Here is a 5,500-nt window from a genome sequence, read left to right on the forward strand (position 1 = left end):
GGTGGGTGGACCGATGGGCTTCGGGCCGACGGGTGCAAGGCGGGCTGGCTGCGGGGCGGGCGGGTCAGCCAACCTCACCATCACCCGGAGTCTAAGGAGCTCCCCGGGATGCGGGGCGTTCAGTGCCAGCGTTGAGTCATTTGTCAGCAAACTGGGAAGTTGGTCCTGATGGATGGACTGAAAGACGGACGAAGAGCGGCTGTGAACGGTGGATAGAGGCGTGTCTAATGTCCAGGCGGACCGAGGTCTGGGTGGAGATGGGCGGGAAACGACGACGCACAGAGGGGTGGACGGAAGGACGCCCTTCAGGTTTGCTGTGACTGGTGGGTGGTGGCCCCGTGTCCACCCAGGTCCCACCCCGCCGCACGTGGCGGGTCTAGTGTGAGGCTCAGTGTCCTGGAAGCGGCGCTGGCCCGTCGGGCTCCCCGGAGTGACTGTGGGTGTCCCTGGGGGGGGGGGCCGGGGGGGGGCGGGGGGGGGGGGGCAGGGAGCCCTCCATGGAGGGGGCAGGGTAGGGGGAGAGAGGACCCTCCATGGAGGGGACAGGATAGGGGGAAAGGGGACCCTCCATGGAGGGGGAAGGGCAGGGGGGCAGGGATCTCCATGAAGGGGACAGGATAGGGGGTCAGGGGACCCTCCATGGAGGTGGCAGGGTATGGAGGGCAGGGAACCCTCCATGGAAGGTGCAGGACAAGGAAGAGAGGGGACACTTCATGGAGGGGATGGGTCAGGTAGGAGAGGGGACCCTCCTTGGAGGGGCGTGTCAGGGAGGAGAGGGGACCCTTCATGGAGGGGGCAGGGTAGAGGGAAAGGAGACCCTCCATGGAGGGGGCAAGGTAGGGAGGGCAGGGAACCCTCCATGGAGAGGAGGGGGCAGGGAAGAGAAGGGGACCCTCCATGGAGGGGCCCAGGCAGAGGGATAGGGAACCCTCCATGGAGGGGACAGTGTAGGGGGAGAGGGGACCCTCCATGGAGGGTGCAGGACAGGGAGGGAAGGGAATCCTCCATGGAGGGGAGAAGGCAGGGAGGAGTGGGGACCCTCCATGGAGGAGGCAGGGCAGGGGAATAGGGAACCCTCCATGAGGGGACAAGGTAGCAGGAGAAGGGACCCTCCATGGAAAGGGCAGGGAAGAGGGGGTAGGAAATCCTCCATGGAGGGGGCAGGGAAGAGAGGGTACCCACCATGGAGGGGGAAGGACAGGGAAGAGAGGGGACTTTCCATGAAGGGGAGAGGTCAGGGAGCAGAGGGAACCCTCCATGGAGGGGACGGATCACAGAGGAGAAGGGACCCTCCATGGATAAGGCAGGGCAGGGAGAAGAGAGGACCCTTCATGGAGGGGGAAGGGAGGAGAGGGGACTGGGTGTGTGTGTGTGGGTAGCAGGAGGGGCTGGTGATTGTGGGGTGGCAGGTGGGTGCTGGGGGTGTGGGGTATGGAGTGGCAGGTGGGGGTGGCGTGTTGGGAGTGGTGAATAGGGTTGGTGGGTGAAGGGTGGGTGGAGGAAAAAGAGGGCATAGGAGCGATTAATGGTGATGGAAGGAGACTTGACTTGAAGGCAGTGAGCACACAATGCGATATACAAATGATGCATTATAGAATGGCACACCTGACCTATGCAATTTTATTAATGAATGTCACCCAAATAAGTTTGATTAAAAATAAATAAAAGGTGGGTCTATTGAGGTTGATTAGGTTATGAGGGCTCCACTCTCCATGCATTGGATTAATAACCTTTTAAAATATCCCCCATGTTATATTTATCAGGGGATCACTCTATTTGTTATATTAATGTCTAATCACTATTATATACACTTGAAACTAATATTGAATGTCATTTCTAATTGAAAACAATTTAATTAGTACAATAACTTTTAATAAAAATAAAAATGCAAATCAGAGTGATCTTTAAAAAATATAAATCAGATCAGTACACTCTGTGCCTAAAAGCCTTAAGCGCTCCAGCAGGGGTCAGCTCTCCAGACAGCATCATGCCTGTGAGGGTGTTACACTGCTGGGGAGGAATGCCCTGTCTTCTTCCTCCAGTTGCCCCCTTCACTGCTCTGGTGACATGTGGCACTGGTCCAGGGCAAACTGTGCTTCCATGAGAGTGAGCTAAGCATCACTTTGGTTGCTTTGTTCTAGTGAAGGAGCAGACACAGAAAAAATATTTTTAAAAATCTTAATGGTTCTAATAGCATTTCAACCCACCCAAGGGCCGTTTATCTGCCCTTTCCTGCACCCCAGCCAGCCTGGCTCACCCAGCTTGAGGAAAGAAGGCAGGGTTGGTGCTGCTCAGGCTGCCAGTGAACATGCATCTGGTCAGACATCTGAAGAGAACTGCAGTTATCTGAGGATGGAAATGGAGGGATACATCTGTGAGGATCAGGTACACACCAGAGGACTAAACTTTTTGTGACACAGTGATGGGATCAGAGCTGCAGGACATCACCACCATCTCACTCTCCAGCTGCATCCCAGGGGACCATGAATAGTCCACAACAAGAAGCAGCTCCATGGCCTCAGACAACCCACTGACCCTCTACAAAGCACTTGAGCTCACATGGCTGATCTCAGAAATCTTATGAATCCCAGAAATCTTAAACCCTACGAAGTAGCCTGTTTTGACGTTTTAGTTCTATTCCTACAAAGAAAGCCAGGCCTGGGTCTTTTGTAGCCTTCTCAAAGGTGTGTGAGACCCAGTAGGTGGAAGCTAGACCACAGAGGGGTGGACGGAAGGACGGCCTTCAGGTTTGCTGTGACTGGTGGGTGGTGGCCCCGTGTCCACCCAGGTCCCACCCCGCCGCACGTGGCGGGTCTAGTGTGAGGCTCAGTGTCCTGGAAGCGGCGCTGGCCCGTCGGGCTCCCCGGAGTGACTGTGGGTGTCCCTGGGGGGGGGGGCCAGGGAGGGGCTGGTGCTGCGGAGAAGGGCCGGGGCTCCCCACCTGGGCGCTGCTCTTCGCGTGAAGGCGCCAGTGTTGCAGCCCCGTGCGATCAAGCAGATAGAATTCATCCGACAACTATTTAGCCCTGGCCGGTGTTGCTCAGTGGGTAGAGCGCCGGCCTGCGGACTGAAGGATCCCTGGTTCGATTCCCGTCAAGGGCACGTACCTCGGTTGCAGGGCCCGGGCCCTGGTGGGGGCTCGTGCAGGAGGAGGCAGCTGATCAATGTGTTTCTGTCTTTTCCTCTCTCTTCCACTCCCCCTAAAAATCAATGGACAAATATCCTCGGGTGAGGATTAACAACAAACAAACAAAACCAAATATTTATTGAGCATGTATGCTCTGTGGTGGAAATACAGCAATAAACAAAAAACAGGTTTTTTTAAAAAAGCTTACCCTTGCCCGGCTGCTGTGGCTCAGGGGTTGAGTATCAACCTAAGAACCAGGAGGTCACTGGTTCGATTCCCGATCCGTCAGGGCACATGCCCGCGTTGTGGGCTTGATCCCCAGGAGTGGGTGTGCCTGGGGTTCCTCCTCCTCTCTCTGCTCCCCTCCTCATCTCCTCTGCTCCCCTCCAGCCCCACTGCTCAGCCTCCCGGGTTTCCCACGTATCACACGGTGCATTCTCCAGGCTCCGGGACTGGGGCCAGCTGTTCCCCTAATGGGGACTGCACTTGCCACAGCTTTCCACAGGACTGCACCCCAGAGCCCCAGAGCCCCCAGTGTGATCCCCTCATCCTGCCCTGCTCTCGTCCACAGCCGTTACCAGTCATTTATGTAAGTATCGTCCTCTCACCGCGTTGGCTTCCTCCCCTAGAACGTGAGCTCTGTGAGGTGGAAATCCCGTTGCTAATGAATGTAGCCCGAGCACCTCAAACACCAAGTAGGTCCAGAAATACATGCTGAATGACTGAATAAAAAGCATGCCAGGAGGTGGTGAGTGACGAGGGTGATGGGAAAGCAGTTAAATGGTGTGACAGGAGGCGGGGGCAAGGTGAGAGGGCCCGGGTCTAGGCTAGCCCTGGGTCGGGCCCAAAAGGCTCTCACACCCGGGGGGCGGCTAGGAGGAGGCCGAGCCCAGCTCCTGCCCGTTCCCCCGCTGAGGCTTCAGGACCTGCAGCAGGCGCTGTGGACTCAGAATAAAAGGCCGACAGGCACCAGTCATTCAGGCCTCACCGCCAGAACAAAAGGCAGGAAAATTACCACTCTCTCGGCCCTCCCGGCTCCCATGCCAGAGCTCCCCTGTGCGGGTGGAGGCTGGACAGGGCAGCGTCTCCCTGGGGCAGCACCAGCATGAATTCACTCTTCCGTTCGTTCCATAAGTGCTTACCCAGGGCTGACCTGGCCTGGGCACCTGGGACATGGCAAGAATGGACACAGCATGGTCCAGCTGGCATGGCTCAGTGGTTGAGCATCGACCTATGAACCTGGAGGTCACCGTTTTCAATAGATGGAGTTACACATATGTTGATATATATGCGATTTGATATGTATGCTATTTTGCTGTATTGGGTTGTGGGCTCGATCCTCGGTGTGGGGCGTGCAGGAGGCAGCTAACCAATGATTCTCTCATCATTGATGTTTCTATCGTTTGCTCCCTCTCCCTTCCTCTCTGAAGTCAATAAAAAAAATTTTTTTTTAAAGAAAGAATTGGAATAATAGCACTTGGTTTGGAAGGGCCTACCATAAAGTCAGGCTGAGTGAGAAAAATAAGATGCAGAAAAGTGTGTCTAAAATGACCTAAGTGTATATACAACAAAGACAAACCACTGTGTAATCGTATATTCCACGATGACAGGAGCAAGGAGAAGCCCAGGGAATGAGTATCTTGTAACCACTGGTTCCAGAGAGTGAGGGTGAAAGAAGGAAGAGGCAAGAGCAAGCAGAAGGGGAGAAGATAGAAGACTGCTCACCACCAGCAGTCAGCGCGCCCCTCATGTGTCTAATTACAGGCGTGTAACTGTGAAGAAAGCGATTTTCAGAGGCACGTTTAAGCGATGAAACCCGTCAAGAAAACCAAGGAAGCAATGACCACCTGACCCAAACCTCGGAGAGAGCAGAGAGGAAGCCGGCTGGACCGCAGGGGCTGCGGGGCCCTCCAGGGTGCTTCATCTGAGTCCTTTTTTTAAAACATATTTTTTTTTATTGATTTCAGAGAGAGGAGGGAGAGGGAGAGAGAAACATCAACGATGAGAGAGATGTGGATCGGCTGCCTCCTGCGCGCCCCACACTGGGGATCCAGCCCACAACCCAGGCGTGTGCCCTGACCGGGAATCAAACCCTGACCTCCTGGTTCATGGGCCGATGCTCCACCCCTGAGCAATGTCAGCAGGGCCATCTGAGTCCTTTTTAAAAATATGTCTTTAGTGAGAGGAAGCGGGAGGGAGAGACAGAGAGAGAAACATCAACTGGTTGCCTCCCATATACCAGCCTGGGACTGAACGCACAGCCTGGGTCTGTGCCCTGACAGGGGACTGAGCCAGCAGCTTCTCGTTGCACAGGACAATGTTCAACCAGCTGAGCCACACCAGCCAGGGCTCATCTGAGTCTTGTTTTGTGTT

The 5,500-nt window shown here is 55.2% G+C and overlaps 1 long non-coding RNA gene across 1 annotated transcript; it reads left to right on the plus strand.

Annotated features, from left to right (window-relative positions):
* Window positions 1-79: 79 nt before the first annotated feature.
* On the plus strand, window positions 80-5,130 carry LOC106725961. Its single transcript, XR_001361976.1, has 3 exons — window positions 80-309; window positions 3,518-3,875; window positions 4,738-5,130. It is a non-coding gene; the product is annotated as an uncharacterized LOC106725961 (long non-coding RNA).
* The last annotated feature ends 370 nt before the right edge of the window (window positions 5,131-5,500 follow it).

Source organism: Myotis brandtii, unplaced genomic scaffold (assembly GCF_000412655.1).
Source record: "Myotis brandtii unplaced genomic scaffold, ASM41265v1 scaffold207, whole genome shotgun sequence".
Taxonomy (NCBI): domain Eukaryota; kingdom Metazoa; phylum Chordata; class Mammalia; order Chiroptera; family Vespertilionidae; genus Myotis; species Myotis brandtii.